Genomic DNA, 25,305 nt, shown 5'->3' with positions numbered 1-25,305 from the left:
AGCAACCTCATTTTCCTATTTATTACTTTATACAAAAAAAAAACAAAAAAAAAAAAACAATCTGTGTGTCGTAGTCTTTGCATTACTTTATTTTACGTTAATTTGAAATCAAATTGAGTTTCAAGTTAAAAAGTGAGAATTGCTAAATCTTCAGAAAAATATAAAAACGTACCAACAATCATATCCTTATACATCTATTTCCAGTCGATTTGAAAATATCAATGATTGAAAGGCATTCAATATCTGTAAGCTTGTCGGGTCCATTGAGTATGATTCGAAGATGTCTGTCGAGAGTGGTTAGTGACAATTTTGATCTTAAATCGGTGCACACAAGGTTCATTTGAGAAAAAAGTCTCTCGACAGATGCTGTTGATGAAGGTATGATAGTGCATAATCATAATAACCTCATTAAATTAGGATAAGCAGTCCAGATGCTTGCATAATTCTCCAGAATTGTCAAAACATCATTTGGAGAAATTTTTTTTTCCAGAGTTTTTTTGGCCTCACATTTCTTGTCTTCTCTGAGAAATGCACTTGCTTCATTATTCTTTTGTGTCTCAAAATACAATTTTGCAAGAGGTATGTATCTCTTTATCAAACCCATTCTTTTCCATCATACCTTCAGATGCATTAAGTATGGGTTCCGATATTTTCACAGTCCCCTGAAATTCATTTTGCTGCTCTCCACCATAAAATGACAATAATATATCCAGGCATTCTTCCGTAGTCTCCACTGTCTTTAAATCTAAATTCATTGTGTGAAATATATCAAAGGAATTTAATATTTTGTTTTTCACACCAAATGCAGCCAACATTTCTTCCTGAAAATCATAAATAAAATTTTGAACAAAGTTTTCCTTAAATTCCTGGATTATGGTGTCTGCACTCATTAAATACTTTTTCTTGCTTCGTTTTTTCCTACTAAGTTCAGTGCATTCTTGGGAGAAGCACAACAGATCTTTACACTGCTTGAAGTTTTCCCCTGTATGTAAATCATTTGCAAGCACTTCAATTTCCTGACAAACAACTAGAACCTTTGCATTAATAGAGCTAAACATGATTGTAGAGCCCTGAAGCCACAAGCTAAATCTGTTTATAACTTTGAGGAAGTCAGCCAAGAACAGAATACATAGGAGAACATCTGTATTCAGAAGTTGCTCTCTAATCCCCTTCAATTCAGGCTCCTGAGTCTTTGAGAAAAGATTATCGAGCGTTTCAATCAACTGTTGGAACCTATCAATCACTCGTTGGCATACAAGTCCATGAGATAACCACCGCGTAACCGAAACACTCAACATTTTCAAAACATCTACACCATACACATTTTGCTGAATATCTAAAAACACTTGCTGTTTCTTTGGGCTGTAGTGAAAAAGCTTCCATAAGCTTATGAGAACGGCATCCACAGCCTGTAGAATGGGATATTTTTTTATCAAATGTACAAAAACTAAAGCTAGTCGATGATTTCTGCAGTTGACATAAATAGAATGAGGTGCCAAGTGTCGTATACGTCTTTGTACACCTGATATTTCTCCACTCATCACATTAGTTCCATCCAAAGCTAAAAACAACAAGTTAGTGATTGGAATTGCTTTTGCTATCAACAACTTCTCAATGGCAGATGTAACAGATTCTGCATTTGTCGCAGTTAGGTTCACAAGACTGAGGAACTCTTCTATGAGCGGACTTCCAGCTATCTTGTAACGCACTATTAAACCCAACTGTGTTCTTTGTTCTTCGTCAGTTGCCTCATCAGCTATCAATGTAAAGGAAGTGGCTACTTGCAAAGCCGTCAAAGTTTTCCTCTCTAAATACAAAGATATTGCCTCTGTAAGATTGTCTACTGACACATTTGATAGATAGGTGGCATTTTTGCCGCATGCAGCAAGATAGCATTCTATTTCTTTGTCACCAAGATCCTCACCAATGAACTTAACTACAGAAGAAAAATTATCGGAGACTGCCCATTTTTTTTTTATCATGAAGTACAAAATCTTTATATATTTTGTTAAAATCTTCACATTTTTTTCCTTAGTCTTCTGCACAGCAATTTCAGTTTTTTCTGTAAACAAATACAAGGGGTTTTTGGATGCAGTTTTTGATGCACTCACAGCTTGTTTGTGTTTCTGGCTATATATATGCTTGTTGACACATCGTGTTGGGTGATCACCAAATTGCACACCTTGGTCAATCCAGGGTCCCTTATCAAAAAATGTAGAACATATTTTGCAAAGAAAGCCAGATGCAGAAATGCTGTAACATAGCCAACTGTGAAGCTTCTCAAAACGTGCGATGTTCAACAAATTCGGTACTTTTGGACCCATTTTTCTAGCTTCTGTAGATGAAATTTTCTTAAAATCTGGCTCTACCGACGAATTCGTAGCATCTTTCAGCGCTTCCGATAAATCAGCAATGTCTTCCACCGCTTTCGACGAATCGGTAATGTCTTTCGAAGAAACGGAATTGTCTTCCGCCACTTCCGATAAATCGGTCATCTCTTCCGCCGCTTCCGACGAATCGGCAATGTCTTTCGAAGAATCCGAAATGTCTTTCAGCGCTTCTGATAAATCGGTAATGTCTTTAGGCGCCTCCGATAAATCGGTAATGTATCGCGCCGTTTGCAAGGTTTCGACAGCGTGGTCCGAAACCGATGAAGGAAGCAATGTTTCAGTAATTTTTTCCGGGTTAGCACAATTGGAATTATCTGTATCTGACGTCTTTTTGGTGACGTTTTCAGATCCTCGTTTAAAAAACGATGTTATGGAGCTGCATCCCCGAACGTCAGTTGGCCGTATTTTTTTAATGTAGTAATCACTATTCCTTGAATTTCCACCTGTTGGTGGTCGACCACGTTTCATATTAAATTTTCAAAAATGAAAGCGCAATACAGGAAAAAAAACATGCACAAAAAATCCAATTCTACAATAAGCATCAACTACGCCGATTTTACGACTAACAAGAGGTTGTGATTCAAAGACCATTTGAGGAGAAGTGCGGGGCTAAAGCATTTGTATAATGGCATAGGTTGTGCGATAAAATATCGGACGCGGTCAATCCGTGGTCAACCAGCGGGATGTCCTAACAAGAAGCCTAGAAACAAGGAAAGCCCTCTCAAGGTCACGCTCTTTCTCCGATCGCCTTTTCAAGGTCATGTTTTCCGGTATCCAACCAACAACTTCTATAGATAAGATTACTCATCTATGGGGGAGGGGGTGGTGGTGTTGGGCCAACAATGCATGCTTAAAAAAAAAAAAAATCAATGGCTTTCTATTATGACTAGGGTCATAAATGATAAGAATTTTGTCGCGCAGCAGTCGCAAAAGTTCGTTTTTTACGACGTAATTTTCATGAAGGGTTCGTTTTCTGGAATTTTGTGATGGATCCGTTTATTATCCTCCAAATTTTGTGAAACATCCTTTTTTTAGTCCCGGAATTTTGTGAAGGGTCCGTTTTTTAGCCCCGGAATTTTGTGAAGGGTCCGTTTTCCGGACCCAAATTCCGGCTGGACAGACCCCTGAGTGGATAGACAAAAATAATGTATTGTCGGATAATCCTCATGAGTTCGGGAAGGGGAAGTCATCATGACCACCTTCCAGCTCCCAATAGTAGGTCGTCAACATAAAAGTCACTGAGGGTAACTTTGGAAGCTATTTTGGATATGATTCATTATCATCAAGAGCTAACTGTTTCAGTGCTTGCGTGGCAAGGAATGGACCACCCCATACGGCACAGTTGAAAGTCTATACTCTGTTATTGAATCATCTGGTTTATTACTCCACAGTATTCTCTGGAAATCCGCATCCTCTGGATAAATTTTGATCTGCCTTAACATTTTCTCTACATCAGCTTCAATGGCTATCTTATGCATTCTGAACCTCAATAGCATAGGAAATATATCAGATTGTATTCTTGGTCCAGCCAATAGTAGATGAAAGTCCACTGGTTGTCTTGGTAGGTGCATCAAATACTACTCGCAACTTCATTGTACCAGATTTTTTAATTACAGTATGATGTGGCATGCAAACTGAGGTGATTTGTAAGCGTCCTCTTGAGGAACCTTCTCCATATGACCTAAAGTCAAGTTCATTGATGAATTCACTAAATTTTAAGGAACTCACTATTCTGCGACAGTTTCTTCTCTAGACTCTTGAACCTTTTCTCAGCTAACTCCCTGGAATCTCTTAACTCTTTAAGTTGAAATGCCAAACAGAGAAGCTTCATAACATATCTTCCAGACCAATCTCTCATATGTGTATCCCAAAAATGTGTTTCACATAATTGCTCTTCTTCAGTAATATAATGCCCATCAGGCACCGACTTTAAAGGCTGAAACATACTACTACATAACTACGTCACGTCAGATGGTGCGGGATCATATCAGACACACGGTGTGTACACTGGTCTGATGTTTTAACCAGCTGGGGGGGGGGGGGGTCCCGATGCACATGTGCGTCAAAACTCTAGTGCAGTGGTTCTCAACCTGGGACCATATGGCCCCCTTGTGGTCCTGGGATATTCTAGAGGGGCCGCGGATGAAAATCAGAAGAAAGGTGATCCACGGCAGGTGGTGAAGAGAGTCAGAGAGATGTGGAGAGAAAAGCTTTAAAAGAGAAACATGGTTGTATTACACTACTTTCAGAATCCATCAGATCCGTCCATAGAACCAGGGGCATCATAACCCTTGGGTCTATGTGGGCATGACCTGGGTCTTCATATCTATAATGGAGGGAGGAGAACTGCACTATATGGGATCTGGTACTATACATGATTTTCATATGTAATCGGTTACTTCCAGCTAAGCCAGAGCAACGGTTGGTGTGTTGGGAGGGTCGATTTATCGTGCATGTTCGTTGGATCATCCCGTTTTTTTTACACAGACCGTTTTTTACCATATAATTTTACTCCTGGGAGAGATGATAATCCACCATTTGAATCCGTGCCTAGCCAGGATCCCAGAGATTGATCTGATTCATTAAAATTTTATATTCATAATAAAAAAAATAAAAAGTATCTCACTCTTGGATAAGGGCAGAGAGGGGGGGGGGTCCTGGATAGGACAGGGGGGGCCACGAGAAAAAAAACGTGATCCATTGGGGGCCATGAGCTGAAAAAGGTTAAGAAACACTGCTCTAGTGTACCAAAAGGGGCAGGAACTCAAATGTGTTTCAGCAAAAATGGTTTCGAAAGTGCCAGGAACGCACACCTGCATCTGAGAAAACCAGTTCCTTCCCTGTATCTTTTGTAGTGTACCGGACACTAATACTGCCATGTCTTACACCCCTTTTCTTTCTCCATTTTTAATCTTCCAGACTGCCCCTCACTTGAAGATCTTTAAAATATAAAGACATGGAAAAAGAAAAGTTGAGGGGCACATGTATCTTATGTATCTTCCTACACACTGATAACACAAATATTCATACATAGAAGAACACCAATGAACAATTTAGTGTTGTTTGACAGCAGTTTTCTTCGAGGAATATCACGAAGACTACTTTGGGCTGGGTAGGTAATCCTATTAGGAATTCAGCAGTGAAATAGAAGCATTCTTGGATATCAGATAATTATTGTCAACAAAGGAAAACAGATTTTTTTCTTAGGCCACCTTGATAGACTCTAGCATATTCATTCTACAGATTTATCCATTTCACCAATTTTTATTAAACGTTCGTTTATCATAGAAATTTTATACAACCTTTCAATAATTATATGTTGCAATTGAAAATTAAATACCTATAGCAGAGCAATAAAATCATGGGCGGAAACAGAGGGGACTGGTCGCCCCTATCCAGTGGTGTACGCAGGATCAACCTTCGAGAGAGGCATAAAAGGCTTGGGGGCACAAGATTTCGCTTCGAAGGAAAGCCTGGAATCAATGTTCCCATAGATGATCCAAATAATCCTTCGGATATTTTCAATCTGTTTTTTGATGATACTCTTGTTTTGGATATTGTCCAAAAAAACTAATACCTTTGCTGAAGTGTACATGATGGATAATAATATTATCCCGAACTCAAAATCTATGCAATGGCATGACACTGATATGTGCGAAATAAGGCTGTTTTTTGCTCTTATGCTTCTGCAGGGTATCGTTCAGAAGCCAGTTGAAAAGCAGATGTGGTTTGAAAGGCCAATTTTAAGTACTCTGTTTGTCAGTAAAGTCATGACACCGAAGAGATGGTTTGTTGATGAAATGTATAAACTTTGAGAACGAAAATGATAGTGGGAGCAACCTGAAGCTGAGAAAAATTTGGGACATCTCAGAAGCAATAAGAAAGAAGTTCTTGGCGGTTTACACACCCGAAAGGGACTTGAGTATTGATGAGTTGGAAACAATTCATTCCTACCAAGAGAGCAAGGTTTGGAATTAAGTTTTCAACTATGTGAATCACAAAGTGGCTATATATGGAATTACAGAATCTACACAGGAAAAGAGACATTCTTGTTAAATCAAAAACTTGGATTGGCAACAAAAGTGTTTTGCAACTTGCCAAAAATTTCTTGGATAAAGGATATTGCATTGCGGTTGATAAGTTTTATTGCTCACCACAGCTAGGAGATATTCTAATTATAAGGAAAACTGACATGCTAGGAACAGCGAGACTGACAAGAAAGTTTCTCCCGAAAGAAATGAAGTTGGAGTAAGTCAAAAATATGGAGAATGTGTGTTGTAAAATTTCAGGATAAAAAGTCTGTATGTATGCCAAGCACAGTGCACAGTTGCGACATGACAGAGACCTGGCACAAAAGAGAAAAATGACTGTGCAAGCCCACTGTAGTTATAGACTACAATCATCGCATGGGAGAAATTGATAAATCTGATCAATGCCTCTCATATTACTCAGTATGCAGAAACAAACAGAGGAAATACTACAAAAAAAAAATTTCAGAATATTTTGAATCAAAGTTGTGTGGAATTCTTTTGTTGTGTACAAGAAGCTTGGGGGTCAACAAAGACATCTAGACTTCCGAACGGGGCTTATTGAGAGACTGGTGGAAGAGAATGTTGAAATTTCACCATCCCTATCCCTCTGACAAGTAAGCATCATTTTCGACTTCTGCATTTTCCTTCCTCTTTACCTGAGGGCAATGGGAAGAAACCTGTCCTAAAGCAGAGATGCGCTGTTTGCAGCATGAAAACATCAGAAAATGGCAAAAGAGTAAGAAAAGATACTAGATATTTTTACACTGACTATAATGTTGCTCTGTGTGTTTTAGAATATTGTTTTAGAATATCTCTTGTTTTAGAATATTGTTTTAGAATATCTCTTGTTTTAGAATATTTCACACAGAAGAATATTATTAATATTGCAAATGTTCCGCTAGTTTTTAATGCCTTACAATGCGAATGGTTTCACTGAATTTTATGTACTGTATTTTTATGTAGATTTTTTTCCCCATTCTTATTTTTTTCACTGTCACTTCAATTCATAATTGTTACTTCAAGTTTCTTTCTAAGTTTATTATTCATTATAATTTTCAAGTACTTTGTTTATCACATCTGTACCGTTAGAACAAATACTTCATTGAAAAGGTATCAAAATTCGTTTGGTGCAAATAGCATTGGGCCTCGGCCAACCAATATTGAATAAATAACTCGTAAGTGTATATGGTAAATGTGAGAAATCAGTGATTATCCATAACTGCCGGTTACTATGCATAATAACCAATCGTGACAGTAAGTTTGATAAATTTTCCAACATTTATCACTTTTACCAGTGATTACACATAATTCCCCTAAGTAGTTCGTAAGTAGGATAAATATGGAACAAATCATGTAGAAATGTCACCCAAATTAATTATAAATTTAAATAAATTAATTATTATGAGATTAGAGAGAGACAAAAAATATATAGATCAGGTTAAGGTGTAAAAACAAGTGGTAGGTGTGAACAAACATTTGTTAAAAATAATGTTATGATAATATGAATTTTACATTTACAGTACATCACTAATTACTAAAATGATTTACACTATTTTACACTTGCATACGGGTCATTCCCAAAGAAAAGTATACAAACTGTTTCTGAGACTTTGCAATTTTTTTTACAAAATTTCAGAGCACTCTGGTGGTAATTTTTTCTAGTTATTCATTTAATTCTCTGCCACGCAGAGTTTCTTAATCATGTATGTATGGCAAATGTTTGAATTTTCATGACAAGATGGTATCTATGACTTAAATTTCTAAATCGCTGGATGAGAATAGCACTGTACAGTGTGAAAAATGGCAGCACAAACAAGAAAAAGTGGAAAAGAATGGCAAAATGATAGAAGTTACAAAAATAACAAAAGAGCAGAGATTGTGGAACCTAACAGACTTGATCAATATTTTTCAAAAAGAAATTAAATTGTTCAAGAAACACATTTTTAACATCCAACACTACATAGTTCAACAACACCGATATAGAACTTAACAAATGTGCATTAGGAACATACAAAAACATGAAGCTGTTCTTCGTGTGTATTTCAGTAAATTATAATTACAAATTATCTGAAGTGGTGCAAAGTCATCATTTTGGTAGGTCAAGAAATCAAGTATGTCTTCATATCCGTGTGCTGTATGTTGCGGAATGTGAGAAGCCAATTTCGTTCTGCTCAGTGTCGCCGAATTTGGAGCATGGACCTTCATCTATTTGGGCTCATTTGGAACCGATTTTGAAAGTGATGAAAGAAGAATATGAAATAAATGTGGTTCACTTTTTCTGATGGACCTTGTACTCAGTACAAACAAAAGAAAAATTTTTACTTATTGGACAAACAAAAGAAAAATTTTTACTTATTGGACAAACAAAAGAAAAATTTTTACTTATTGGACAAATATATCTCAAAATATTTCAAGTGGTGTACTTGGAATTTTTTTGAAGCAAACCATGGCAAAGGAGCAGTTGATGGTGTTGGTGCTGTATTGAAAAAGACAGCTGATAGACTGGTTGCATCTGGGAATGACATATCATGCTACTCTTTTCACAATTCTCAAAGATGCCACCAATGTAAAATTGTATGAAATTAAAAATGAAGAAATAAAAGGTATAAAAAAAAATTAGCCTGAATGATATACCTATGCTGAAAGGCACTACGGCAGTCCACCAAATAGTAGCAACTGGCAATGGATTGCTGCAATACATAAATGTCTCTTGCTTTGAGCCACCTCGTTGGGCATTTTGCCTGTTGTGGCGTTGTATTTGTATTTTGTGAAAAAAAAATGCTAATTTCTGTGAATGCTACGAAAAGAAAACCTACTCTTACCAAAGTATAAAACTGGAAGTTCCACAACCAATTTCAGAGTTTGAATCTCTGGAAAATGACATTCAAGAAAATAGTGAAAACTATGCCTGACTCCAAAGGAAACAGCAATGAAGAAATGTCAACTGGTCTAATTAAAGCAGGTGTTCATATGCTCGTGAAATTTGAATCTGGTGGTGTAAATAAATCTACATGCAGATATGTTGTTGTAGCCCAAAATGACACTGAAGATGAGGGAGGTCAAAGTTATGTGCCTCAAAACTATGAATGATGCTAGGAAGCTGTTCAGAGCTGACGACAAAGATATCTCTTACATTCACTTCGACCAGATTTTAAAAATTTTGCCACAGCCAAAATTCAAATCACGAGGGACGTGTATTTTGAATTTCCTCATAGTGTGGATATTTTTCAGATGTCATAGAGGAGTCTCTGGGATACCTTTCATATTGTCTATATAATTGTTGAAAAAATAAAAGTGTATTTAGAATAATTGTGATTGCTTACTGTAAGTTAAACATTTCTGTCCACTCTGTTACAATGGTGTCGGCCAGGGTTCATACAAAATTTTCAAAATGAAAAGTAAGGACTTTTTAAGGAGTTTCAAGCAGTTTTTAAGGAGTCATGGCAAACTTCATAACTTACAAGTTTTACAGCAGAAAAAGGGGCGGGGCACATATGCAAATTTATTTTGAATTTGCAAACATATTTTCCCTCTTCTCAAAAATATGGATGTAGAAGTGGTTCAAAAATTACAAGTTTTGATTTAGAGAGAGAGAGAGTTGCGGTAGTATATAGTATTAAAATGATTTAAAGAAATCGGAAGTGATGTACTGAGTTTGCAATAAATTTTGTTTTTATCTTGCTTGAGCTGTGGTCACTTCTGCCAGAGAGAGATACAAATACAACCCCACAACAGGCAAAACTCCAACGAGGTGGCTGAGAAAAAGATGCCCATAAATATCTCCCCTCTCCCCCCGGAAATCACTCTCAAAAAATTTGGGAATGTGCCGCGGGCCGCTCAATTGAAGTAAGAATTTGCCACGAACCATTTAATTCATCTGTAAGTGTACCGGCGCCACTTGAGGGAGGCCACATTTAGGCCATGTATTGAGCACATGTATGCTTTAAAATAAGGGGCTGTTCAAGTATTACGTCTGCAAATTTTCAGCAATTTTTGACTCGCCCCTCTTGTCAGAAAAAGTCAGCAAAACTCACCCTCCCCCTGTCAGCGCTCTGCCCCCTTCTTCCTAACGCTTATTGGCGAAATCTGAATCTGAATTGGGGGCTTTCCGCCAGATGATAAAAAAATTTATTTTTTTAATCCACAAAATATTTTTTTAAAAGAATTGTAAAAATATTTTTTACAATTTCAAAACAAAATATCTTTCATTATAATCAATTTCTGTTAATTTCAATGCTATTTGAAGGCTAAGAACCCAAAATTACTTAAGAAATTCATTGCGACCCTACCTCTCTAAGCCCTTGGTAACCCTTGACCCGCGGTAAACATTCGGCCTGTGCGGACCAAATGTGGCCCTGGCGTTATGATGTGGCCTGTCCCTAAATCTATTTTTGTAACAATGAATAAGTGACACATTTACAGATTGCTCAAGTGACTCGTGGCACAATTCCAGACCATTTAAGCGATCTGTGGCACATTAAGCGATCCCTTGAGTGACATGTGACAAAGTTTTAGAGCATTGGTCCTGCCACCAGTGCAGTTCTACATCACTCAAGTTATCCGCGGCACATTCCCAGATTACTTAAGTGATCTGCGGCATAATCACAGATCACTTATATGACTCGCGGCACAGCTCCAGAGCATTTGGATCCGCTAAGTATTTGAAGATCAATAGAGTGGCTCTGTAGGGGACTCAATAGGGAGAATGTTAGTTCAGGTGCGTGCCCACAAACTAGTGAAAAGTTTTACTCGTTTTTCGGGTACCGAGTAAGACGCCATTAAGAATATTTCATATTTTTTATAAAGGGTGGTTGATGACGTAAGAATCATCCAGACCCCCCCCCCCCCCACGTCATCAAGTCAGCAAATCGAAAATCCCCCATCCATGCTGACGTAATACTTGAATGACCCCTAACATAAAGATACCCGAATGTTATTTTCTGAAGGTTAAAAAAACTGGGTTCAGCTATAGCGGCTGATCGGCTCGTCCTCCCCCCCCCCCCTCCTGTAAAAATAGACGTGGCTCGGGCTGTCACTTTTAAAAGCCAGTTTTTACTAGCAGGTTTTCTATGCTACGCGTAACGTGAATCACCCAGTGCGACACACCGTCTATTCATCAATATGAAAAGCAGTACGACTGTTTTCCTACAGAGCGCAATATGGCTTACGACAGCGCTTTACGTCAGGCATGATTGGCAGACTGCTTCTGGAGGAGTTAAGCGTCGTGTGCCGCGGGTTTGTGTTTCAGCGATCTTCCCTTCATTTTTGTGTTGTGTGTCTTCCCTTTAAACCGGAGCATGCAGCCGATAAAGTAGATGACGCCAGGGTCATATACTATGTAGCCGTCCTAAGCCGATGCGCCACGCTTGGAAAACGCAAATGCGTAACGTCATTATGTAACTCATTTCTGCCGACACGAAATGATTTAGTTAGGTTCACGCGGCGCAAAAAGCCTACTCCTAGGAAAATCTGGATTCAGGGATGAACGCTCGTTACGGGATCCCAGGAGAGATAAACACATTGTCTTTCTCATGGAATCTCTTGTGTGTGGATAGAGCTTGTTCCTCTTTTCTGCCTTTTAATTTACGGCAACCAATCTGCGAAACAGATTCGCTTTCCCCACTGGACCAGTTTTTAGCACTTTAAGGAGCGGCTGCAAAAAGATACGCTTTGCGTCGTCCCTCACTCCAGTGGAACTGAAATTTTTCTTCCTTTCTTCTTTTTCAGTAGCGAGTTTGTAATGTGAATAAAACACATAAAACACGTCTAAAAAACTGCAGAAAGCAGTGACATTTTGCGGTTTCTCTGAATTTTCATGGTGAGATATTGGCTGTAAGCAAATGGGAAGGAGGGCTAAAATAGGAATAGTAGGAGAGAATTGCGGGGTGAAAAAAAAAGGCGATTGCGGCGAAAGTAGGAAAATAGTAGGAAAAATAGGAAAGCTGCGAGGTCTGCACTCAGTATACTGCGTAATATAGGAGGTTCGAGACATCGTTTCGCCGCATAAGTAAAAACTTTAAAAAAACTTTCTCACCACTGGGCATGGGGGAATTTTCAGCTACTGGTTCAGCGGAGTGATGTCGTTCTACAGACCATCGATTTCCAATGCTGACCAGTTTGCGACATAGGCAGGAAAACACGTCAAAACTAGCGATTCGGTAAAAAATCGTATTTTTAGAAGCAAAAGCGTATAATCGTATTAATTTACTACATACGACAAAATCGTAACGGTTGGCAGGTATGCACAACCATTGGATGTTCCAATCCCCTGCTTTCACATTTCCTATTACAAAGGGAGAGAGCGTTTTTTTTCTCTCTTTTCTTCCTCTTTATATTCGGGGGAAGCTTCCTCTTATTTTTCTAGGCAATGCTATTCATCACCATGGGGAATGCCTATTCTAAGAAAGATCATCCCTTTAGAGAAAAAAGAAAGGACTTTTTCAGGCGCGGCTGCAAAAAGTAAGGAGTTATAAGGGCCCTTCCAGAGGGAAATGAAAAGTTAGGAGTTTTTAAGGAGTTTGTAAGGATGTGCGAACTCTGTGTCCACTCTGTTACGGGAAGCATTTTGGCAGTTCACAGGCAAAAAAATTAAATAGCACTTCAAACTAAGATGTTAAATTCTAAGTTATCAACACATTGTCTGCCAGAAATGAAAAAAATTAATTTTAAGTAGTTGATAAAAACTTAAAAAATAACTTTTCTATACGCTATTTTGAAAAAATAATGAAAAACGAATAAAATGACAGAAAAAAGTTGAAATTTTTTTTAAGCTACTTTTTTTTCAGCCTATGTGTAAGAAATAAGCTGATTTCATTATTTTAAGGGGTAAAAACAGCAGAAATAATAACATTCATTTTTTACAGCGATATTTGTTTTCGTAACATAGTAGACAAAATCCATCATTTTCAGTCACAAAACCCAAAAAATAAAATATTACAAAATAAAAGTGAAAAATATTTATGAAATATTAAACTTCAAGTCATTGCCTATAATCTGAGACCAATTTTATTTCGAAAATTCAACTTTGAATTTTTCATTTCAAAAATGTGGAATGTACACTTTTTTGTAATGTGTTGGAAATGACCCATACACTTTCAAACTGTTTAAGAATTATACTGGACAAAAAGTATTATAGTTGGCTTGTTAATTTGCAATCTAGTTCTTTTCTCAGTCATTATTTGACCCGCTTTAGAAAAAATGCTTTCACAAGGAACTGAGCTGGCTGGTATGCAAAGCCTTCTCATTGCTATTTTGTACAAATGGTTGTGTATTAACTTTCTTTGATCCCACCGATGTAAAGGGTCAGACAGCCCAGGTAAAAGTGGTTCAGATAAGTACTTATCTATTTCCACAATACTAGCCATTTTAGGGTTTTGTCTTGCCGTTAGAGCTATTGTTTCATCATCGCATTTCATCCAAATCTTCGACGAGCTTGGGAAACCCAGGACAAAGGAACCTTGAGGTTCAGTGGAAAAGAAGATGGGCCACTTTGGTTTTGGTACATGGTGATTAATATTTTGATTTTTGGGACTATTCTACATTAAATTTCTTTGTATTTTTAAACACTAAGCCGCTGTGGTGGTCGACCCGGGTTCGAACTACCACAATGGTGGTCGGGTGAAGTTGGTTTTCTGTGAAGTTGGTTTCAACTTCAAGGCGCAAATACGAGCTGATCTCCCCTTTAAAAAGTCTCGCCACAGAGAGCAACAGACCTACAAACAGTACAAATTTAATTCAATCATAACAAATCACTCACTTCACTTCTGAAATATAGATGGCAGCACTGAACAATCAAACACAATAGAAATGGATTACCTTTTGGGTTTGATAATACGATTAAATAATCGACGTTTGGGTGTAACCAAAATTCCAAAACGAACACAGCTATAAGCGTTTCAGAACTATATGAAGTTCCTTCATCAGTAGCAGAAACAAAGAAAAAAGAAAATATTGAAAAACTCCTTATAACGGGAGTTACTCGCTGTTGTAGACAAGAGTCAAATTCAAAATTAACCGGCAACAAAAGTGCAAGAGGACGGAAAAAAGAAGAAAAATGGCGGAGCCAATCACAACCGAGAACGTGATAGTGATGCTAATGGAGAAGAATAATTATTGTAGAAACTGTTGCCAGATTTTTGAGAAGGATGGTGTGCTAGATAGGTCGTTCACCAACTGGTTTGTGTTTTTGTTGATGTGGAGTGATTCGAAGAAATCCAAATCAGACGGTGAGGGACATTTTTGGATGATTTTGGCAGAAGAAAAGTCAAATTTATGGTCAAAGGACCAGCAGTGTTGGGCTATGGATGAGCGGTTAAGGTCTTGGTTGCTTATGTATCTTCTATGCTCATTTAAACGGTATTTTAGGGCATGTTTAGTTTGGCCTATATATGATAATCCACATTGGCATTAAATGCTGTAGATGCCCCAGTTGTTGAGTGTGTCAATGGGATCTTTTAGTTGAGAGAAACAAAGTTTATTGACGGGGGTGAAAACCACAGAAAAATTGTATTTTCGAAGGATTTTAGCGATGCGTTGGCTGGTTTTTGGGAAGAAAGGCAAAATGATCAAGTTTTTGTGTTCAGGTTTATGCTTGGTTTTGGAAGTGTTTTTAATCAGTTTGCTGTGTAGATTATCAATGAGAGAGCTACGGTAGCCATGATCGACTGCTATTGCTCTAAGGATATTCAGTTCAGCATCGAGTAACGTCTGCGAAGAGCAGATATTAATGGCTTGCTTCACGTATGTGTCGAACGAGGCATACTTTTATGATGGAGGATGTGCAGAGAGGTTGTGAGGGGGTAGAGAAGAATTTATGTCAGATTTGTTGATGATTGCTTCGTTCTTCTTGACCGTAACACTAACATTGACCATATTCTAAACACACTCAATTCCATTGACCCTTGCATTCAATTCACTATAGAGGAAGAAAACAATAACCAAATTACATTCCTGGACGTATTGGTCACTCACCATGAACACACTTTCTCTACCACTGTATCGCAAACTGTTTGCTGTTTCTCTACCACCTCACAACCTCTCTGCGCATCCCCCATCACAAAAGTATGCCTCGTTCTACACATACGTGAAGCGAGCCATGCTCGCTAACGTCTGCTCTTCGCCGACGTTACGCGATGCTGAACTGAATATCCTTAGAGCAATAGCAGTCGATCGTGGCTACCGTAACTCTCTCATTGATAATCTACACAGCAAACTGATTAAAAACACTTCCAAAACCAAGCCTAAACCTGAACACAAAAACCTGATCATTTTGCCTTTCTTCCCAAAAACCAGCCAATGCATCGCTAAAATCCTTCGAAAATACAATTTTTCTGTGGTTTTCACCCCCGACAATAAACTTCGTTTCTCTCAACTAAAAGATCTCATTGACACACTCAAAAACTGGGGCATCTACAGCATTTCATGCCAATGTGGATTATCATATATAGGCCAAACTAAACGTGCCCTAAAATACAGTTTAAATGAGCATAGAAGATACGTAAGCAACCAAGACCTTAACCGCTCATCCATAGCCCAACACTGCTGGTCCTTTGACCATAAATTTGACTTTTCTTCTGCCAAAATCATCCAAAAATGTCCCTCACCGTCTGATTTGGATTTCTTCGAATCATTCCACATCAACAAAAACACAAACCAGTTGGTGAACGATCTATCTAGCACACCACCCTTCTCAAAAATCTGGCAACAGTTTCTACAATAATTATTCTTCTCCATCAGCATCACTATCACGTTCTCGGTTGTGATTGGCTCCGCCATTTTTCTTCTTTTTTCCGTCCTCTTGCCGGTTAATTTTGAATTTGACTCTTGTCTACAACAGCGAGTAACTCCCGTTATAAGGAGTTTTTCAATATTTTCTTTTTTCTTTGTTTCTGCTACTGATGAAGGAACTTCATATAGTTCTGAAACGCTTATAGCTGTGTTCGTTTTGGAATTTTGGTTACACCCAAACGTCGATTATTTAATCGTATTATCAAACCCAAAAGGTAATCCATTTCTATTGTGTTTGATTGTTCAGTGCTGCCATCTATATTTCAGAAGTGAAGTGAGTGATTTGTTATGATTGAATTAAATTTGTACTGTTTGTAGGTCTGTTGCTCTCTGTGGCGAGACTTTTTAAAGGGGAGATCAGCTCGTATTTGCGCCTTGAAGTTGAAACCAACTTCACAGAAAACCAACTTCACCCGACCACCATTGTGGTAGTTCGAACCCGGGTCGACCACCACAGCGGCTTAGTGTTTAAAAATACAAAGAAATTTAATGTAGAATAGTCCCAAAAATCAAAATATTAATCACCATGTACCAAAACCAAAGTGGCCCATCTTCTTTTCCACTGAACCTCAAGGTTCCTTTGTCCTGGGTTTCCCAAGCTCGTCGAAGATTTGGATGATCATATCATATGGAAGATCATATTAATCAAACACAACACTACATACACATTCAGACTGTTAGGTACACACACAGTTACACTTCCGGCACAACTCACTAGGTAGTAAATCACCCATAGATGGTGATAGACCTGAGTTGTGCTTGGTTTAAAAGAAACACTGACTTTTTTAAAGTGGTTGACAAGCAATGCTGATTCAGGGATTCACACTCCTTTAATATCAGCCTGTCAGATTTCTTTCACTAGCTTATCACACATTTCTTTTAATAAAATAGGAAAATTTGGAGTCTTTCACAAAGTCCTACAAATTCTTGGACAAACCCATTGTTTTAAACACAGTTACACTTTTAGAAGCACTTAGTTCCTTGGTTACATCATCCAAAATTTCTAGAGTATTAATGTTATGTTCAATAATAATCAAATCACGAAAATGTTGTTTCGTCATACTGTAAAGTGCAAGAGTGGATAATATTAGGTCGTTATTACTAAATAATCTCTTTAACATTTCATAAGTGGAGTTCCAAAGTGTTGGTACAACTTAAAAAAATTAATTTTAACTCCAGCTATTTCATTTGTTATTGGGTTTCGTGAAGCCTAGTCAAGGCATTTGAGCTTTTTCTAAAATGTTGTAGAACTGCATTGCACTTTTCTGCCCTATTCCCACCCGCGAACATTACTGATCCCAATAATATGCATTAGAAAGTAGGGGGCAGGACTGAAAATTTTTTTCTGACAATGGGATCCGAGTTTTGCTGACTTTTGCTGATGGGAGTTAAAAATAAATGGCTAAGAATCTGCTGATGTAATACTTGAATGGCCCTTATATAACAAAAGTCTGGAGCTGTTCAAGATATATAAAAAAGAATGGCAAAATACATAATTTTTAAAAATTCAGTTTTAAGATATTTAAAAAAAAATTTAGGTTTTTTAATCTAAAATAATTGTTGATTATTTACTGGCCTATGAATTTTTATGAAAAAACATTACTTTCTGATAAGTACTTACACATAAAACTAATTAAATCAAAAACCTAATTAAAACTAAAAAAAAACTTTTCTCAGTAACAGTGTATGGCTCAAAAACAAACAAAAAATGACTTCGTCATTTGTAGTACGATAAGAAATTCAGAACGATAGGAACTAGTCTGAAGTGAGCGAACTAGTGAACTGAAAGGAAAAGATTTCTATTCAAATTTAGGTCCTCAGAGTTCGGACGTTTAGCTTGGAGTGGCGCTGCGTGGACTCGGGGAAGGATTGTGCATACGCATTCCAATAGGTAGTGGAGGGGGTGAAGAACTAAAGAATGATATGCAGCGATGCCACTGGACTCTAATTTACCTGGGTCTCGGGACCCAGGTTATTTTAAAAATCTGGGTCCTTTTTGAGTAAAAGTGGGTCCCTGTAAAAAAAAAATGTATCTTGAAAAAATTTATGCCCCCCCCCCTCCCCCATAATTCACTTGTATCTTTATGAATTCTCTTTGAACATGCCCCAGGTCTTTGATCACCTGCTTATATTTCTTCATTGAGACTGAGCTTTGGGCCATGTTCTGGGTAGGAGAAGAAAGTATCTGTGATGAATCAAGTAATTCATTTCTGAAAACACGTTCTATCCAAAAGTTCATTTACTTTCATTGTCTACTACTAGAAAAAGCTTGCAAAGAAGATCATTAGCACTGAGAATTTAATGCATGAAATTCCGCACATGTAATAAATCAAAAACAAATATACAGTTGATCCCGCTTATAACATTCCTCCCATTTAGAACGTTTTTCCACTTGGTACTTATTTTCGTGGTCCTAACAATAAGTAATTCTCATTAAGATTTCCTCCCTTTTAAAGTGTTTTCCTATTTACAACATTTTTATCACGGGTTTTGAAAAACGTTGTAAGCAGGATCCACTGTAATTAACAGTTGGAGGCACACATTTATATATTTACTAACAAATCAATCAATAAATTCCCTTCTGATTGATTTTACATTTCATTAAAAAAATCTTAGCACTTTCAATATATCTACTGATGAAATTTAAAACAAATTACATTCTCTCTCCTCTCTCAGACACTTAGGGGTCATTGAAGTATTACGTCATCATCGATGGTGGGGGGGGGGGGGTTTCCGATTTGCTGACAAGGGGGGAGGGGGGTTTGGATAATAGCATAATCAGCATGTTGCTGCAATGTCTGGCAGGAAATTTAAATCTGAAGCTGGTTAATAGGATTTAAATGATTCCTGTGTGAAAATTAGCTATTTTTTTATAGAATTTTGAAAATGTGGTTTCACTATGGGGACACTGCAGCAGAAACGGTTAATCCCCTAATTTCATACCAAAATAAACAAAATACACTTTTTCCACAAAATCTGAAATATTTCTTTGTTGCTTTTTACTGTACAGTTTACCACAAATATAGCAGAAACAATCTGGTGAATCAACACATCCTCTGGAAGCCATTTCCCTCAACCACAACACAAATTAAACGTAAAAAGCACTTTTACTCAAACCTCGGAATTATATGCACGTATACAGCACTAAGACATTGATAAAAGTATGAATATTGGCAGGATAGGGTAGGGAGAAAAATGGTGGGAGGAGGGTCTAGGTTAGAGAGCAATGTAGGCATGTGTAGTGCTTTCAATGACTTTTTCGCATCGGTTTTAATGGATATAATGATATTCAATATACGGGTGTTCATGTGGTAATAAAACCCTCAATGATATTCAAGTGGAAGACATGGAGGACCTATATGTTCTAAAAAATGTATGTGCAAGCAAAGCACCAGGACCAGATGATATCTATCCACAGGGATGAACTATATCTCTGCGGTCCTTAACCGAAAAAAAGTAGTTGAGCGCCAATTTGTCCTTAGCTGGCCGGTAGTTCGACTTTTCAATACTATCTCTAAAAAAAAAAAGCATTACTTAGGACTACAGCTAAAGACTTCCTAGCACTAATTGTTAAGCAGCAGATCACGGCGGCCATCTTGGTTGGGAAGAAATTTTGCCACTAGTCACGAGCTCGCGCTATCGTATATATTTAGCAATAAAATATGTTTTTAAAATGAATTGGACAATTTTATTCAAGAAAAATGACTGATAAAACATTGTTTATATGTTTGGTATCTCTGAAGTTGAAGTATATCATCGTTATATCCTCCAAAACCTGCTGCTGTGATATATGTGTATGTTGACATCAGCGAATGAAACCGTGACAAAATGCTAGTACGTTCATACTAAGGGCAATTCCACAGTGACTGACGTTACACTTTGAACTTTTTTAGAAGTTAATAATTGCAATAACACAAAAATAAGTTTCTTGATTTATTTGAAATTTATGATACAATATCTTCAAGGTTAGACAATATTAGGAACATAAAATTGAAAAGATTAGGAAAAAAGATTTTTGAGCCCATTCAAAATGGTGTGACTGACGTTACGTAAAAAAAGACAGTCAAAATACCTTCAAAACATATGGATATTTTCCTTAATGTGTATTTAAATATTAGATTTTTAATTTTTTTTAGTATGTAATAGATTTCAAATAAAAGATGCACAATCAATAAATCACAAACAATAGTGAAATTATTTAATTAAAAAATAAATAATTGGTGTGACTGATGTTACATATGGAAAATGTTTTTTGCAATGCAAAACTTAAGTATCTATAAGTCCTTCAAAATACTTTTAAGGTAATATATTGATAAAATCTAAAAAAATTCTTGAAATTTAAAATGTCCTCAAGCATTTACAACTTCTGGTGGGTTTAATTTTTTTATCAATCGCTCTTGAGGATAGAAAATTTCATCCACATGCTGAGGCCATTTCCAGTACTTCCCAGCTCGTATCATTACATTTACTAAATATTCATTATTTTCAATAGATTTTATTTCCCCGGGAAATGTTCATTATCATATTCAACTTCATACCAGTCTCCAATAGATGCTATGGGACTGACTATACTGCAACTTTGATTAGCTATTTGGGAAAGTTCTGTGAATCTGCTTCCAACACTTTTACCATTCACCACTTCAAGAAAATGGTAACTTTTCAGTCCTTCAATGTGATCTGCATTTTCAAAAATTTCCTTAAGCTTTAGTTTTTCCATACTTTTTAAATTTTTTGGGGTCATTTCAAAGACATTAACATTTGATGTTGAAATAGCAGCTTTTGCAAAATCTCCTGCACATTGAACTGTATGGCTTCTTTCCAGCTTGCCACACCTGCCTTTTTACAGATCCACCAATACCATCAACAGGCCTTTTTCCATGAGATGTTGCAAAGAAATTCCATGTTATGTGCAAATTTTTCTTGTAGTGCAGGCAAAGCAGAAGCAATAAATTTATTTTTAAATTGCGATACTGGACCATCAGACCAGATGTTCAAAATTTCTACTTCTCTTGGAATTTCTTCCAAAATTTTGCCAACATAAGGCAGTTATCCTTGGAATGACTCAATTCATCTGAAACTTTTACTATAGGATGAATAATTCCAGAATGATACAATGCGGCTGTGAACAAACTTATTTGAGATTGTACCCAGTGTGCACTCTGAATTTCATGTTGTGAAGCACATTTGTAATTTTCAGCATAGTCAACCTGAAGTAATACTGTATTTTGGGGAAGAGACACGCTAGTTACTAGACCATGTTGTTGTCTATAAATTTTTGATTGGTGTCTTTTTGTAAAACAATGTTCAAGAAATTTTGGGATGAGTTTATGAATGTACTGTAATAAATCACTTGAAGTCCCATCCTCTACAGTCTTACTTAGACGGTCATTTTGACTGTTCTTCCACACATGCCAAGTAATTTCCGTTGAATAAAAAGTTTTCATGTGATCTTGAACTAACTCCATGAATAACTTGCCATCTTTGCAATTTGCACATTCATTTAGCCAACAATCTGGTGATTTTTTTGCACAAAGTAGAAAGGAAATCAAATGTGTACTCAGGAACCTGTGGAAGATATTTATGTAAACAATTTACAGCAGCAATGAAATTTTCACGGTATTTACATAAACAAACATTGTGTGGAAGTTTGCAGTACATGCTTAGGGCGCAAAGCAGCAAATTTACTTTTTCCAATCTTTAAGCGTGGATATTCTTTTTTAAACATGACATATGCTTCTTTTATGGAAAACTGCAGATGTCTAATCTGTATCTTCTTTTTCATTCCATTATCTTCATGAACAGTTACTATGCCTTTACGACCTGGAGCCTGTCTGCTTATTTCATCTTGTTCATAGAAATGTTTGACCATTTCTCTTGTTTCTGAAGTTAGTGAAATTGGTTGATTATGAATTGCAGAGGTATCAACTGTGGTTTCCAATCCTATTTCTGTCTGGAACAATCGTCTTATTACTGCTTCTTTCTCCTAGGAGAGGATGGTAAAAATCGTTTAGTGCGAGATGTGGCCTTTCCCAACGCACTGGAGTTGATGTAGGGTGAATTAAGGTTTACAGATTTATCAAATTTTCGTTTTAATGATCTGCATTTTGCCACTCTTTTTTTTAAATGTTTTGTCTTGTCTCGTGTTTTATTTTTGCTTGTACTGATTTTGGTAATTTTAATAAATTTTAATTTTTTTTCTTATGACTTTTAGCTGCTGCTTTGTTTTTTTCTTCATATTTTTCCATACTTTCCTTCCTTTCTCTCTTCTTTTTTTCTGTCTTTCTGCTGCAGTCATGGCCATTTAAATATTCTTCCTTAAATAAAACCTTGAAAAAAATAAAATAATAAGAAAGTGTGACTGATGTTACGCATTTCAAATGAAATTTGGGTAAATGGTGATATATATTTTCAAAAAATTAGACAGTAATATTAAAACTATTCACATAAATAAGGAGAATATGATTTGTCAACTTTTTTTGTTGCTTTGTTTATATTCCAATTGAAACAGTTGGAATATTTTTTGACTGATGTTACACAACAGTGAAGCCTAGTTTTAAAGCTCTTGATTTTCAAAACCTTTGTTTAGAAAGGTTTATGTTTGACACAGTTATATTAAAAATTAGTTAATTAACAAAAATTAATAACAACAATTACATACCTGATTTGCTTCTTTTAAAAAAAGTGGTAACAATGTGAGCTTTCAAAAAGTGCTTCAATCACTAATAGGGAGTGATGCTGAAAGTGTTGCCAAAAACAGAAACAAAACTTTTACAAAAAGCATTTTAATTGATTTATTCTGAAAGTATATGTTTCACCCTTGCTAGAAATATAAAAATATTGAAATAAAGAAGAAATTTTTTTTTTCACACATGATGTCCAGTTTCACCTCGGACCTTAATTGCCCCTAAGGTAAGCATTATTTTTTTGCTATCGAACTATATAGGAAGAGTTTTTAAAGATATTCTTAGTGTTTTGTTTTTGCCCGCTAAATGTGTTGTTTAAAAATATAAATGACCATAATGTCAGGCAATTGATGGGCAGTGGATCCCACTTGGTGATGCTGAAAAATATCAAATAGCTCATGTCTATTTTGGATTGTATTGGACATATTCATGGCAAATGAAATATAAATCTGCAATCACTATAATATCAGATTAAAGTTTCACATTCTATGTGTGTTGCGCTATATTTAATTTTCTTTTTAATGAAAATTTGTGTCCATATAAATTCAGCATGTGTGTAAATAAATAATTTTGAATATTATTGACATGATAAAAATTCATGCTTGGATGACTATACTATATAATCAGTTATAAATAAGGAAATCACAAATTTGTGTTTTAGATGAATCCCCCCTTTAATGCATAACATAACTTATAAGCTACAGCTGCAATTGATTGATAATAAAATATTGCACCTAACTGACAAAACTTTGAATTATTTTTTTTGTGATAAGTAATGTAAAAATTTAAATAAAGCGTGGCAAATTTGCAGTAATTTTGTTAAGCATTAATTTTTCTGAAACTCATGCACTGAAGGATTAAAATCTTGATTTACTTGTCAATCTTGTTCAATCATCTAGAACCAATATTGTAAAATTTGATAAAGTTCATTTGATAAAAAATCATGCAACTTCTCAAGTAACTGTATTCTGTAACTCACTCTAAGATGAAGCATGTTTATTAAGGAATTATGTTATATTGAGATATTAAAAAAAATGAAATTTGTACAATAAGACTAGAAAACGAAGTTGGAATTTTTCAACAGTTTCTAATGTTGAAGTATATGTGTCATTAGGGTTCGCGCTGCCGATTGCCATTGCGCCAAATCGCAACAAAATATTTCATTTGGCAAATAACTAAAAGATCGAGTTCGCCAAATCGCGAGTGTCCAATCGGTCTCTTGATGTTTTCATGAGATTGCAAATGCGATTTTTTGAAGAATCACCAGTTCAAATCCTAATACAATTTTCTAAGATCGTTGGAGAAAAAAACAAACAAAATCTGCAAAACTCTATCATAAACATCCAATCAGGAAGCCGCTATGCGGTCGTGAGTTTCACGCTATGAAAATCTGTGTTTCGGACCCGCTAGGCCACTAATGCGCAGACTAAATACAATTTTCTGACGTTTTTCAACTTTCAGTTGGCTATCCCTCTTTAAAAAATTCTGTTGCCATGACGAAGAAGCGGCTCTTGGGATACGTGACTCACACAGGGTGCTGCTCTGGGAGGGGATCCAAATCCAAGATGAAAGAGCGAAAACAATTTTTTTGATTGAAATGAAAAAGGGAGAAAATGTTTGTCCACTCTAAAGGGTCGCAAAATCAGAGATGAAAATGTGCAAAAGTTTAGTTTTTTTAGGAATTGTAGGGCCAATACAAATCTGAAAGCTCTCATATTCAGGAGTGAAATATGTGAATGTTAAATGGTGGTAGACCACAGTTGTGGACCATCGGGGAGAAAGGAAATCATTCTAGCTGGGAATTGCTAAAAAAGGATTTATATGAATCAAAAGATGACCAACAGAATCATTTGCTTTAAATTTATTATTGAGGCTGAGGTTTTCTGAAATGAAAAATCACTCAGAGTAATTATAGACTGGTTTAATAATTATTCACCATATATAATGTGCTTAACTTAATTATATTTCTTTTAAATCAGTTACACGTGTTAATTTCTCAGTGTTGATGGGTTCCTTTGTGCAGCTCTTTTCTGTACCAATAGAATACTTAGCAATGAATGTAAAAAAAAAACTAAACCTAGTTATACTACTAAATTCAACTTTTTTGTTTTAGCAAGGGAAGTGCCCAAATACCATCCCCCCAAGCAAAATTGTTAATTCTGAAAATTTTTAGAGATAAAATAATTTGAAAACTGATTTAAGTATCTCAACTTCATGCCTAATCGTGCTGCAAGTGTGACTGTACGGAATGAATTTTTCCTAACCAAAAAAAAAAAAAAATCAAAACAATGCAAATTTTGGATTTTCATCAAAGGTATTCTATTTCCTTCCCCCCTCCAGTTATTATGTACACATTTATTTTAGTTGCTTATATTTATTAGTTATATTATGTATAATAATTAGTTAATATATACG

The 25,305-nt window shown here is 36.3% G+C and overlaps 1 protein-coding gene and 1 pseudogene across 1 annotated transcript in view; one reads left to right on the top strand and one right to left on the bottom strand.

The window, feature by feature from the left end:
* LOC149072092 (guanine nucleotide-binding protein G(q) subunit alpha) overlaps positions 1 to 25,305 on the bottom strand; it is a 225,946-nt gene that overhangs the window by 156,503 nt on the left and 44,138 nt on the right. The window lies entirely within an intron of this gene.
* Positions 9,299 to 16,139, top strand: LOC149072093 (uncharacterized; annotated as a pseudogene).

The sequence above is a fragment of the Pholcus phalangioides genome, unplaced genomic scaffold, assembly GCF_987345545.1.
Source record: "Pholcus phalangioides strain wild (caught in Gottingen) unplaced genomic scaffold, Ppha-v1.0 ptg000017l_1, whole genome shotgun sequence".
Taxonomy (NCBI): Eukaryota; Metazoa; Arthropoda; class Arachnida; order Araneae; family Pholcidae; genus Pholcus; species Pholcus phalangioides.
Note: the sequence above shows the minus strand (reverse complement) of the source record. Positions and strands in the feature narration are given on the sequence as shown.